The following is a 14,983-nucleotide window of genomic DNA, read 5'->3' on the forward strand; positions in this document are numbered from 1 at the left end:
TTCCTGCTCCTCCTTGACCCCAGCCCCAGCTCTGTTCCTTTTCTGCCAAATTGCTGCCTCTGACAGAGTAGGGTGGGGAAGTGGGAGCTCTGAGACCAGAGCCAGGAAATGAGCATTTCTACCTCACCTCTCTTCATGGCCTCTCTGGGCATCAGTCTACTTGTCTGAAAACATGGGGTGGAGTCCAGGTAGATAATCTCTAAAGTTAACATTCAGCCTCTGTTGGGAAGAAGGATGTGGCCCACACAGCTGGAACAGGAGTGACCAAAAGGCCGCCACATTCAGCACAGTAAACCAACTTCTTGATTCCTCTGGACTTCCTTTCTTTGGTCCACACACAGTGCACAGATCCAGCGTTTCTGTGTTGTTTAAGAAGACAGGTCAGGCATGGTGGCACAAGGCTTTAATCACAGCACTCAGGAGGCAGAGGCAGGTGGATTTCTGTGAATTCAAGGCCAGCTTGGTCTACATAGTGAGTTCCAGGTCAGTTGGGGGCTACAGGGAGACCCTATCTCAAAAAAGACCAAAAAAAAAAAAAGTTAAATCCTTCAATCACTTTATATTTATTTAGCTTTTATTTAGCACCTTCTAGATACCCTGCATCATGCTTGTATCACAATGATGAACAAAATTCATCTGGTTTTCCAGCCTCATGGAGCTAATACTTTAGTACTGGCACAGAACAGACACAAACAATTATATTTTTTTAAAAAAAAATCATAAATCAAACTTTGTTTTGGGAGGGGCAGTTATCAAGTGTTTACAACAATTATGTTCATGTGCACATATCTGTTTATATACACATGAGAGATGGCTCAGCAGTTAAGAACACTGGTTGTTCTTGCAGAAGACCCAGGTTTGAATCCCAGCACCCACATGGCAGCTAACAACTGTCTGTAACTCCAGTTCCAGGGGATCCAATGGCCTCTTCTGTCCTCCAAGGGCATTACATTACAGGTGCACTTACCTACATGCAGGCAATACATTCAAACACATAAAATAAAAAATAATAAATAAAATATTTTTTTAAAAAAGTAACAGACATACACATATATCTGAATGTACTGTGTACATATGCATACTATGTTTCTTTTTTCTTTTTAATATGTATTTTATTGAATTTTTGTGGATTTCATACAATACAGCTTAATCATATTTGATCACCTTCCCCCACATTCACCCCCATAGCCTGCCCACCAGATTTCAAGCATTCTGTCATATATGTTAAGACCTATCAAGACAAGCTTCTGTACCCAGATGTTCCTTGGTGTGATTTCATCCACTAGATCTTGGTCAGCCTACTTAGAGTCTCTCCCTTAAAGAAAATCAACTCTCCCTCACTCAGCAGTGACCAGTTGCCAATAGTTCCTCAGCTAAGGTTGGGGCCTCCTGCCCATTTCCCTGGTTCTGTGCTGAGTTTTTGTCTGATTGAGTTTGCATGGGTCTTGTGTATGCTGTCACCATTGATGTAAGCTCATATGAGCAAATTCCCAGAAGCCTGGAAAACTCTGTTTCCTTATGGTCATCTACCACCTCTGGCTCTTGCAATCTTTCTATCACCTATTCCTCAGTGGTCCCTGAGCCATGGATGGGTGAGATTTAATATAGGAGTCTTACCCAAGGATACACGCTCTGCAGTCTGTTATTCTCTAGACTTCAGTCAATTGTGGTCTGCGTTCATTGCCCTCTGCTGCATGAGGAAGCCTCATTGGTGAGCATTGAGAGGTGCACTAGTGTTCTCTCTACCTCCTGTTTTTATGTTCCATGAGCCTTATGTGTAGAGTTTCCATTATAGATGTGTCACTTAGGCCTGGGCATCCCAGAGACACTTACTCTCTGTGTGTGACTAGTTGTTGAACTCTGTAATAGTCTCCATCTGTTGCAAAAAGAAGCTTCTCTGATGAGTGGTGACAGGTATTCTTGTCTGTGAATATAGGATCCATATTTAGCCAATTACACATTTTTAAAGCTATGAATAAATAAATAGATAAATAAAATAACATAACAGAGTCAGAGAAAAGGGAGGGAGGGAGGGAGGGAGGGAGGGGATAACTCAGCCTGGGTGTTTGCTGTATAAGCATGAAGACCTGTGTTCCATGCCCAGAACCTACATAAAAAAGGTGTGTGTGTGTGTGTGTGTGTGTGTGTTGTGTGTGTGTGTGTGTGTGTGTGTGTGTGTGTGTGTGGGTGGGGGAGAGGGGGTACATGATGGTGCCTGCTTGAAATTCTAGCACTGGGCAGGGTGTAGGGGGAGACAGACTCCCTTGGCTTGCTGGCCACCAGCCTAGCTGAATTAGCAAGCTCTAGGCCAATGAGAGACTATCTTAAAGACGGAAGTAGACAGCTCCTGAGGAACAACACGCAAGATTGGCCTCTGGCCTTTGTACACAGGTTCACACATGTGCATGCACAGACACCCCCAAACACACACATCAATGCATGTACGCAGACACACACACACACACACACACACACACACACACACACACACGAAACAGAACATTATCTGAGCCCTGAATCTTCTTTCTTGCCCCACTCTATATATTTTCAGTTTAGCAGCTAGGCATTATTCACAGTTCCATTGAAAAATAAATTCATATAGACTTCCAACTAAATGAATCACACTAAGTGCAAAGGTAAGTTTGGGGGTGGTGGACATTTTCATTATTTTGATCATGGTGATAGCTTCATGGATATGTACAGATGTCAAAGCTTATCAAATTGCATGTTCAATCATTGTGTAGTTTACTATATGCCAATTAACCTTGAACAAAACTATCAAGAAAGCAAAAAAGTGTCCCAACCATGTATTTTTTGAACAACTGAGCAAATGTGGGTTAGACTCTGACTACTCAAGGAAGCTAGAAATCAAAGTGTGGCAATGGAAGCCATGCTCATCCTGCCTCCTTGGGTGACACAGGCTGTTGGAACTTTCACATCAGTATGTGAGGAAAGGTCCTCTGACACTCAGACATAGGTAATAACAAGTCCCGCTTCCCAGTTAGTCTGGTATAGTGCATTCTAGTTTATGCTGTTGAGGCTGTTTATCTAGACAGTCTGTAGAAATGCCAGATACTTCTATGTGACAGTCAATGCCATATTAAGTGTGTACATTAGTAGTTTAAGTCAGCCATGGTAAGAGTTTAAATACCACTGGTATCAGTCAATAATATAAATCATGGTTTATCTGCTTGGAAAGCCAGTTGTTGGACAGTCATCATATAGATGCACCAAGAGTATAGTGGCTTCTAAATTCATACAAACTGTTTAAAGTTCAGGACTGGAGGACATATAGCCCAGTAAGTAAAGTGTTTGCCATGCAAAGCATGAGACATGACCACGTAAAAAGCTAAGTGCAACAGGGAAGAATGATTGACATCATCCAACATTGATATCTGATTTAGAGAGAGAGAGAGAGAGAGAGAGAGAGAGAGAGAGAGAGAGGAGATTCTTTACAGTACATACTCTGGATCTGTTTTTTTCTGGCTCCATCCACATTAGGTGAGATTCATCCATGGTGTTATGTAACATAAATCCACTAAAGGGAGAAAGAATCTTTGCAGGGAGGCATAGATGGGAGAGGGGAACACAGGTCAAGAGGTAATTTGGGCTGGGTTTTTCCTGCAACAGGTCTGAAGATGGAATTATCAGAGGGGTGGGGAGTGGTGGGCTGGAATCCCTGATTCAGATGTCATTGAAGGGTCACAGCTTCTGGAGAGGATCCTAGGACTTGGACCCGCTTGGATGAGATTGAGGACTTATAAAAGGTAAACTGTGTCTTGTCTCAGGAGAGGGCACCAAGGAAAGGATTTGTAACTGATAGCTGGAGGATTAGGGACACTGGAAATGAACGCTAGGCAGTGGAGAGCAGGCTCTGTAGACAAGGTAGATAGCAGGCCTGAAAATGAGCCAGCCATACTTCTGCAGAAAGAGCAGGTGTTAGTGAAGTTCATTGGTTTAAAGCCTTTGGTTTGAAACAGGACTGGGAAGGTACCTAACACACAGGAAGAGAAAGAGAAGGACTCTTATCTCATTGGTAAAAGTATACAGGAAAGCTACAGGGAGTAGGGACCATGAAGATTATAGGGGGAAGGGGTTTATTTTCTTTCTAAGCTTCAATATATAAAATTCTGAATGAATTTAAAAAGGAGAAAATAGTTCCTTGCCCTTGTGTTTGTTCATTCATTCACAAGTTTGAATTTATATTAGAAGTCATAAGCTCAATGCCTTTGACTAAGAGATAGTATCTTTACCTAAAACTTGCTTTTATAGCCAAAGTCACTGAAACTGATGACTGAGAAAGAAAATACTAGGTAATCAGGATCCAGAGCAGGTGGGAAGACTTCAGTGAGAGAGAGAGGAAACTCTTTGATTTTCCTTCCCACCTTCCAAATGCCACAGCCCAGTGCTAGTAGGAAGTTGTACTTAGCTGGAGGAGAAGAATTCTCAGTCTTCCATCTTTTCAGTTTATTGCTGTGGAACTTTCCTGAGTTCATGTTAACTGGTGTCCAGATAAATTCTAAATTCATATAAGACAGTGTTGTTGTTTTAACTATGTGATATTGGAACCTCGTCAATGAATAATCTCTGTAATGGGTTAAATGGTGCTCTCCCAAAAAAGGTATGCCCAAGGTCTAATTCCCACTACCTGTTAACGTGACCCTGACTGAAATAGGATATCTGCTGGTGTTATTAAGACATCAAGATGGAATCCTCTGGTACTTACAGTGGGCCTTAAACAAATCACTGGTGTTTCTGTATAAGACAAAGGGACTAGGGAGGGGGTTGAGATCCATAAAACAAGGAGGAAAAGACCATTGAAGATAGAGGGAGAGACGAGCAAGGCAGCTATTAGCCAAGGGATGCTCGGAGCCAACAGAAGTCAAAAGAGGGTTCCCCCGTCGTGCCTCAGGAGGGAGCAAGTCCTTGCTGACATATGTATTTCAGACTTGCAGTTTCCAAAACTGTAAGAGAAAGCTTTCTATGGTTTTCAGACACCAAATTTGTGGCAATTCACTAGGGCAGCTCTAGGAGATGTGAGACAGCTTTCAAAGGCAGACATACCCTGTCTCATGTAGGCAGAATAGAATCTTTAGCGACAGGCCCAGGAATCTGTACTCTAAAGCGCTTCTCTAAACTTTGATACAGTAAGTTTGACAGCTACTGGTACAGAATGACCCTGCACGGCTGTTGTCTCTGGGACTCAAATGGTTCAATGCGGTAAGATGTTTTTGAAATAAAAATGGAACTCTCATAGACTGCCTGCCATTTTCCTAACAAAACACCCAAGACAGTGAGGCAGTGGTATGAGATATCCAGATTATTAGTTACTGGAGCGTTGTAATTGCTTCACTGATGACTGGCTGGCAACTGGAGGCACGAGGCTGAGAAACACAACAGTAGTCTTAGTTAGATGGGAACCCACTGTGCGGGGTGTGTGCAGAAACGAATAAGGAAAGAGAGCTGAATGGTCAGGGTAAGCCCCGCAGGTAAACAGAAACCCAAGCTGGAGAGGTAATGGAGACTGTGGGAAGCACTGCTAACAAACACCGCTGACCTTCAGAGGGGATCAAAGCTGACAGGCAAAGGAGAAAGGAACAAGACACCTGACTCTGTAGTATTTTTCGTTCCTCCAGAGGCAGGCAGGGAAGAACAGCTGAAACTGGAGAGTGAGAGAAAGCAACCCCCCTACAAACGGCTCAGCACAAGCAGCAGGCTGATGACCCCGAACTTGGTGTTGCCTGAGTAGAACCTATATATTTATAGTTCCAAGCAAGAGTCCATGTCTTCCATACTGGGAATCGTTAGGTGGAGCGGGGAAGGAACCAAACCTTAAAAGAACAGGTGGAGGAATGGACGGAAAAGAAGGCGCACAGGGCACACACAGGAAGATGGGCCCTGCCTGGGGATGTCAGGAAGATGCCATCGAGGAGCTGCAGCTGAGCTGGGCACTGAAGGTTGAGGAAGAGGAACGCTAGGCAGGAGGAAAGTGTGGCACATATGCATGGAGCTTCTCTCCCATGCCGGTCTGTCATCTACCATCTCATATGTGAGAATGCATTTTATTCTCTCTTGAGGTCGGTGCTCATTTTCCAGTTGGAAGCTGAGGCTCCAAGAAGGAAGCCCAAAGTTACCCAGCTGACAGGCAGTGGGGAGGGGATTGAAGCCCCAGAGCTTTGCTCCAGAGCTCAAGGTTGAGAAGCACTCAGGTGGACTGAGATGAGGTTGCAGCGCATGCTGCATATTAGCTGTGTTTCCTCAATGTGCTCCTCAGCATCTACAAGTTGCAATATCCTTATGTGAATGGTGAGGGCCACAGTTGGCATGTGTGATTGTGTCTGCCTGGAAGCATCACTCTTGTAAATTCCTCCCCCTTCCATTCCAATAACGGCTCCCAACTGGAGTGGTCACATTTTCACCATCCCTATCCCTAATGAATCGAAGGATAGGTGGCTGTCCTAAAATGGACCCATATAAGCCCTTGCTTAAACTTTTTAAAAACTAAAACTGGTGGGCCGGAATTGTATCTCAGCTGGTAGAATAGTTGCCTTGCAACCACGGGCTCCTGAGTTCAATTCCCAGAATCCATGCAGAAATCCACATGTGGTGCTTGTAATCCCACCACTGGGAATGGGGAGATAGGTATATCTCCGGGACTTACTGGCGGGCCAGCCTAGCCTACCTGGTGACAGTGCAGGAAACTCAGGTTCCAAACTCCTGAGCTCCTGGATGTGGTATGCCCCTGTATGCACCAGAGGTGAGTGCAGAGAGAAACAGGGAAAATAGACAGGGAGAAGAGTGAACAGGGAGAAGCGCCAGTCTCCAATACTCCCACCACAGTTGAGCCATTTTGGTTTGGACCAATCATACCCCTAAGTGTTCTGTCCTGTAGGAACATCAGACCCTGACTCGGGAGGTTGTTTAAAGATGGATGCCAACGCCCCACGCAAGCCTTCTAGCACAGTGGCTAATGAGCCAGGGTGTAGTAATACTTGTGATTGACGCAGCCATCCCTTAATTCTTCCTCGAGTAAACTTCCCATTCCAGAAAACTGAAAAGCCTGTAGCTCAAATTATGCTATTCCTGCCCGTGTGTGAGCCGGCATGCTCCTCCCATTCCTTGCCTCCTTGATCTGCTCCTGTCTTCAAAAGTTTCCCCGAAGCCACTGTGTAAAGACTTCCCTGAGTCTCCAGAGTCAATCCCCCTTCACACCCCTCTTTCCCCTACCAGACCTGGGGGGTTCTGTGGCCAAACCCATATTCTTTGCTCCAACCCTCAGAGCCCAGCATAGTGGCTCATGCAGAAGATCCATCCAGGAGAAGACCATGATGCTTTCCTCTCAGGAAAGCAGTGCTGCCGAAAGCTCATCAATCTCAATGTTCTCTTCCTGACATAAACAGATGGGGAATAGTGTGCTTGGCGCCTAGTCAAACAGAGTCTGAAAACTCAGGGATGCCGCCTCCAGCATGGCGCAGAGACCAGCAGATGCCTGAAAGACATGAGAGAGAAGAAAGTAAGCTTAGAAGGTATCTGTCCGGTGTAAGAAGGTCTAAACCACCTCAGGCCAAGCAAGACTTTTCAGGACTCCTCATGTCTCTTCCCTCACTCCAAGTCCCTGTGATGGAAATGTTCTCATCCACACACTTGATCAATTGAAGAGAAGTCAGTAATGTTTCCTGCACCTGGTTGCCACTGCCTTGTGTCATTAAGGTCATCATAGTCGCTTTCTGTGCTCTGATTCCATGCCCCAAAGAAAGCTCCCGTAGAGAACAGCTCTACAGGGCAGGGAACACACTGTCTAGCCAACAGAAAATTTTTTAAAACTATTGCTTGAAGTTTAACAAAGCTGCCATTCTCTTTAGAAAGAGTTCTTTTTTAAAAAGCCATGATGCCGGGCAGGGTGGCACACACCTTTAGTCCCAGCACTCGGGAAGCAGAGGTAGGTGGATCTCTGTGAGTTCAAGGCCAGCCTGGTCTACATAGTGAGTTCCAGGACAGCTGGGGCTACAGGGAGACCCTGTCTCAAAAAGACCGGAAAAAAAAAAAAAGCCATGATGAACTAATATGGCTGCACACAGACTTAGTGTGTCTGAGTTAAACCAGCTTGTTTTGACCTGTAGTAACTGAACCAATTACCAGTAATCCGGCAAAGACACTATTAATAAACACGAGGTTGACCAGTCACTCATGACATGGCTCACATGAACCCCAGCAACCTCATAAAGAATGGTGACAATGTTGATGAATCAAAACCATTGTGTTGAGATTGGGGTACAATTCATGGAAGAAAGTAGGTCCTAAACCCCTACATTAGTGTCAGTCATGACTCTGGTTCTCCCCAGCTCTGATGGAAGCACTGATGGCCTACAAGAGTTTGTTTTGAAGTTGTCTCTTATTTGGCCTAAACTCTCATCATCTGATGTTTAGAGATGATATTTTAGAATGGAGCTGATGTAAGTCAATTCTGGTAAACCTTTTCTCCCACCTTTAATATTGAGAATATTAAACAGGTTTTGAAGCATGGTGACCCCCTGCATCCCTAGCTCAGTCTCTACCTTCAGCTGCATTTTCTAGACTTGATATGTTTTAAAGTGCTGCTTAACCAACACAATTCTATTCCTTCACCCCATAGTGTCATTCAGGCTAGGAGAACCTCTCTTCTACCTGGAATCTGCTGGATTTGATTTTTTATTATTAAATTTCAGGGTTCATTTTCTTTGGGAGAAATGGGATGTGACTGTCCGAGGAGAGGGACAGGATGAGGAGAAAAGGGTACATATGTGTATTGAGGTGCAGCATGGCCTCTAATAGCAGACTGAAGAAATGGGTAAGCAGGTGAAGCAGTGAGCTTCTTGACAAGGGAGCAGAGGAACCCAAAAATAGTCTCCAACAGTAAGCCCTCACATTCTGCTGCCCTTCAAAATGTACTAAGCATTTCCCCATGTATTAGATCATTGAATTCTCCAGGTGACTCTACAAGCTGGGAAACACAGGCATCTATTTCCATTTCACACAAAGAAAATTGAGATCAGATAGATTATGCAAGGTCACAGGACAGAGGCAGGATTTGAAGCAGTTGGAAATCCAGTGGGTTTTGTTAGTGGATGTATGCCAGTCATTCACCGGATGGAGGTGAGGACACACACACTGGAGTTAAGTGGAGCTATTTTCAACTTATAGCTTGTGTTAGCTAGCTAGCCATAGGAACATGGCAAGTCCTTGATTTCTCTGGGCTTTGTTATCCTGTGTGTGAAATGAGGATGATAATGTTACATACCCTACACTGTGCTGCAAGTCATAAATGAGATAATATGTTGAAAAAACTTATACTGTACCAGGACACAGTTAAGTTCACTATAAACTTGCCGACTCCTCCTCTTCCTTTTCTTTCTCCTCCTCCTCTTCCTCTCCTTCCTTCTGTTATTCCTCCTCCTGCTCCTCCTCTTCCTCCTCCTCCTCTTCCTCCTCCTGCTCCTCTCACCTCTTCCTCCTGCTGTTCATCCTCCTCCTCTTCCTCCTCCTGTTCTCTTCTTCCTCCTGCTCCTCCCCCTCCTCCTCCTTTTCCTCTTCTTCCTCCTCCTGCTCCTCCTCTTCCTTCTCCTCCTGTTCCCTTTCCTCCACACTATTGTTGATATATGTAGTAATGGCAGGAAGTACCAAGGCACAACTGGTCTCAAGCTGTGTTCACTCGACACTATTTGCCCTTTTCTTTGATACATAAAGTCCTTTCTCTTTCGAACAATTTCCTTTGGTCTTTCTTCCTATCACACATACATAAATCTCCTATCCTCTGACTTTAAATATACCCAGGCCTAGTTTAATACTTCTCATACCTATCTGTGTTGGGATTTGCCAAGTTCATCAGAGCAATACAGGGCTAGGGAAGGGGTAGGGAAGCCTACCTATGATCCTTTGCACTACTCATACTTTAAACAAGAGCTTAGCATTCCCAACACGTGTCTTAATTTTGTTTTCTTTGGGGTTTGTATGTACTTGAACCTATAGAATAGGTTTGAAGGTCTTCAGTAGATAATTTATAATTTATAAGTTTCCTTTTCAGTGTTGCTGCCCCAGTGAGAGCCTTCAGGAAGAAGGAAAGGAACAATCCTGGATTTGGCAAATCGATGCCTTTCACTTCGAAATTAATTCCCTGGATAAAATGGCAAGAAGATAAACAGGTTCATCCAGAGCTTTGGCTAGTATATAATGCTCTCCATAATCCTGATCCCGGGTTCCCAGCCCTTGGGAGGGCACAGGGGCAGGCATTGTGTGCTGTTCTGGGTTTCACAGCCCCTAGGAGACTGAAACACAGACTCTGCTCACACTTGCAAGACCTGTCTGCAGAGCTACAGGACTGGGGCCAAGATGGCTGCCTCTCGGTGCTCCCTGCTGCACCGTGCTGCTTCCCTACCTCACCTCATTGGCGAGACTCCTGAAATGACAAGTGAAGCCACTGGCTGGCGAAAGCCTGGCTTCCAAAAACTTCAGAGTAGAGAGGGGGCTTTGTACCTCGCGTAGACCATCTTTTAAGAAAAAAATAAAACCTTCTTTTTAGGGTCATTCCTATTTTTAAGACATTTCCGTACTTCCAGGGCCTCTGCTGTCCCTCCCCCTTTGAATGGGAAGCTGAAGGGTTGAAAGAAGGGCAATCAGCAAGCTTTCTTATACCAGAACTTTAAGAATGCCCAGTACTGGTCCATGTGGAACTCAGTAGTGGGGACAGGAAGGAAAAGTGGTCCAGCAGTGAACAGTATGAGTAAGATGTGAGAAGGAAACTGATAGGCATGTGGGGAGGGGCTCCTCCAATCAAATCTCAGAAGAACTTTGTGTTCTTCTCAGAAGGTCACTTTCAGCATTCTATTATGGTTACACGTGGCATATCCTAAAATATCTGAACACATTGAAGAACCATACAAGGAGGTCATGTGAAGAGGGAAGAGAGAGACCTTGACACTACATAGAGAAAAGGAAAGGCCGCCCAAACATCATCCCAGCTGAGCCTCGCCGAGCAGGCAAAGTGGTGAGAAATAGTGAAGTGGTAGATGTGCATGAACCCCAGTGTTGGAGTCTATTGTACAACAATGGAAAATTGGAATCATTCTTTTCTTTATGAAATGTTTCTTTATGAAACAATAACACTGTAAGAAGGACCTTGAAAATGGACAAGTCTGAACATTTGTGAGAAGCTGTATCTCTGGGTATAGGTGCATGTTGAGTTCTGTGCTGATTCTTCAGAGCTAGACCTAGTGTAAGAATCAATCTTCTAAGGAAAAGCAGTCTCAGTACTATCTGCCCAGCACAGCCTTTGGTCTACCCTATGGCTATACTCTCCTCTCTGTCATCTGGAAATCCATCTCCTATTCCCTGTGAGGAAGACCAGATTGGAGGAAGAGATCATTGTTTAATGAAAAATGGAATTAAAATTTATAATCACGTAGCCAGAGTAGGAAAGACATGCCGATTTCATTTATCTTAAGAGATGGGGCTATGTTGGAAACTGGTCAGTATTCATAATTAAAATTCTATGACACAAGGCCAGAGAGATGGCTTACTGGTTAAGAGCACTGGCTGCTCTTGCAGAGGACACAGGTTTGGTTCCCAGCAACCACATGGTGGCCAACAACCACCCGTAACTCTAGTTCCAAGGATTCAACACCCTCTTCTGGCCTCCATGGGCATTGTACACATGGGTGTACTTACATGCAGACAAAATACTCATATACATACAATAAAAATAATCAAAAAAACCTTAATTCTATGGCATTTGCAAATACACTTGAAGTAGATGAAGGTGTGCTAGAGAGAAGGGGCAGTCACCATGGTCTAAGAGGAAGGGTTCCCACTTGTCCATATCCAGAGATGACCAGGTCAGGGAAGTGAATTACGTGGACCAAGTTCTCAAGAGTCCAGGCAATGATCCACCATGCCAGTTTATTCATTTGCAACGAGAATATCATTTCTAAGTCACAATGTTAGGCTCTCTCAGGTGGGAAGGAAAAGATTGCTCTAGAAAAACAGATTCCTTGAGCCAATATGATTCCATGTTTGGAAAGCTGGAAATGAGAAAGAGCAGAGACAGTGCATAGAGGAGTCATGGTGGTGTGCTGAGGAACGTTAGTGGATGGCCACACTGAGTCCCGACCTCCTTGTGCACACGTGGAATCTTCCTGTTTCTAGAATGTTCCACTTCTCATTGGGTATTGGCTTACAGGGTTGTGGGGAAATCAAGTTAGGGAGATAGCTCCCTCTCCAAAAGGATCATAGAAAGGGAATTCTTTTTTCTTGTGTGTTCATGCATGTGTGTGCATGCACATGTGTGCATGTGTGCAGCAACCAAAGGTGGATGCAGGTGTCTTTCAATCACTCTCCACCTTAGTTTTTGAGACAGTCTCTCATTGAACCCAGAACTCACTGATTGGCTAGACTGGTTAGTCAGTGAGCCTTCCGGATCTTCCTGTCACCACCTCCCCAGTGCTGAGATTATAGACCTATGCTAGTTTTTGTTTCGTTTTGTTTTTTCGATGGGTGTTAGGGAATCTAAACTCAGGTCTTCATGCTTATGTGGCAAGTAATTTAACCACCAAGCCATTTCCTCAGCCGGGAGCCCCTTCTTTTATGAAACACAAAACAACTGAAGAACTTGGAAAGTTCCTGAAAGACCATTAGCTCTCAGCCCAGCTCAGACACTTCTCTAGAATCTTCCTCCAGTAACCAATGTCCATGCCAGCTCTTTCATTGCTCTTTGAAGTCTGTGTTATAATGTTTGAGTCTATGCCAGGCTTTAAACTGTGAACTTTTTTTTTTAATTTGGTCTTTGAGACAGGGTCTCCCTGTAGCCCCAGCTTGTCTGGAACTCACTATGTAGACCAGGTTGGCCTCACTGTCACAGATATCTGCTTGCCTTTGCCATCTGAGTATTGGGATTAAAGGTGTATGCCATCATGCCTAGCTAAACTGTGCATGCTTAAGAGTTAGTTTCACATCCTACCCATCTTCTTCCAGACCAGACCCAACATAAGGACTGACATGCAGTGGTGCTCAATAAATGGACATGGCATTCACTAAGAGTCTCATGTCTTGAATCTGAAATGATAAGAACATCAAAGTTAGAATGTTACTTTACCATTTTGTCCAAATTTTAAAGTGAGGAAGGATGAGGCCACTAAATGATCTGTCCTTTTACCAGGAAACTGCAGCTCAGAGCAGGGAAAGAACTTACCAAGCCTGCTTACCTGAGCTTCCTCTGCCTGGGTAGAGGAGGCCCGCCTGCTTTCCTGTCTTTCAGGTGTCTCTTGATTTATGCCTCACCACATGGGGGGCGGGGGGTGGTGGTGGTAATGCACAGGTCTAAGGACACAGCTTACTGTGGTAGAGCACTAGGCAGGAATGTACAAGACCCCAAGTTCAATTCTCAGTACTCTAAAGACAACCAAACACTCTCTTACCCAGGGCAAATCTTGGCCAGTCAGTGAGTAGGGGAGTGGGAGAAAGGGAGTACCTTATTGTAGGTCTCAGCTCTCCAGCAGGTAAAATGGGGTGTCTGTGCTCCATCCACCCCGCCTCTTGGGGCTTTCTACACTAGTCAGGGTCAGGAGACCACCAGAGCTACACAGTTTCAAATGGCCAGAGGGAGGCACTGCAGCCACAAATGACAACATCGCCTTAATTTCTCAACATTCTTTACAAAATTATCTTAATTAGTGTACAGACCCTTTTTAAAATTTTTAAATTATTTTTATTTTATCTGTCTATGAGTATATTGCCTGCATGTGTGTAAACGCACCTGCTTTGTGCAGTGCCTGAGGAGGTCAGAAGGTGTCAGAGTCCCTGGAACTGGAGCTACAGACCATTGTTTGCCACCATGTGAGTGCTGGGAATCAAATCCCCGTCCTCTGCAAGAGCAGCCAGTGCTCTTAATCGCTGAACCATCTCTCCAGCCTCCAAGTGTGCAGACCTTTAAGCCCCGTGCTGTGCTATCATAAATACTCTTAAAATCCCGTTCAATGTGTCTCTCCTACAATTCTTCCATTGCAGACAAATGCCTGTCTCAGTCCCCTGACAGCATGGGAAATGGTTCACTGCAAATCAGTCTGCTGCTCCCTTCCTCACTCTATGTTTGCATCCTATTCGGACTTCAAGAACATAGTTATTTTAGGGTAGTTTTGCAGTGGAGCAAGAAAGAAGGTGCTCAGCTTGTCAGGGGCCAGGAGAAACACTTAGAAGGATCTAGTCTATTCAAACCCGAGTTTCTTAAACTTGGCTTCACTTTGGAACCACCCGGGGAGCTTAAGAACTACTGATGGCTAGGACATCATCCCAGTGGGTCTAATTTAATTGATCTGGGGTGCTGCTACCTGGGCAGCCTTAAAAATGAGAGGGTGCCATTTGGGATGCGGATATATAGATGAATAAGATTTGGGGGGTGTTCTGTATGAAATACACACAAAGAATTTTTAACAAAATAGTTATATTTAAAAAGAAACTTACCAGTTTATAGACTGGAAACTACAGACACGAATTCCTCCTTTTTCTTCTTACTGGAAAAGAGAGACAGTGATGAAGAGAAACGAAAGAAAGGAAATGAGAAAGGTAGGAAAGGAGAGAGGGAGTGAGGGAGAGAGAGAAAAGAAAGGGAGAAAGGAAGGAAAGAAGGAAAGAGAGAGAAAAATACTCTGAGCTCAACCCAAGGGCGTGCGCCTGGAGATCCCGCACCTGCGCCTGTCACGGACCACCAGCCGCGCAAGGTCTGGGAAAACCCGCGCGGGCGTCGACACTAAACACATTGGCGCGGCAGGGCGGGGCCAGGGAGGGGCCGGGGGCGGGGCTGAGTGGGGTCCCGCCCCTGCACGCCTATGGGCGAGCGGTGCGGGCCCTGACGTCACTCTTGTCAGGGCCTCGGCACATGGACCGGCCGATGCGCTGAGCCTGGCGCTGCGGGGCCGCGGAGATCCGGGAGCGGCGGCCTCGGCGCGGGGGGGGGGGG

The sequence above is a fragment of the Nannospalax galili genome, unplaced genomic scaffold (genome assembly GCF_000622305.1).
Source record: "Nannospalax galili isolate Female #2095 unplaced genomic scaffold, S.galili_v1.0 scaffold95, whole genome shotgun sequence".
Taxonomy (NCBI): Eukaryota; Metazoa; Chordata; class Mammalia; order Rodentia; family Spalacidae; genus Nannospalax; species Nannospalax galili.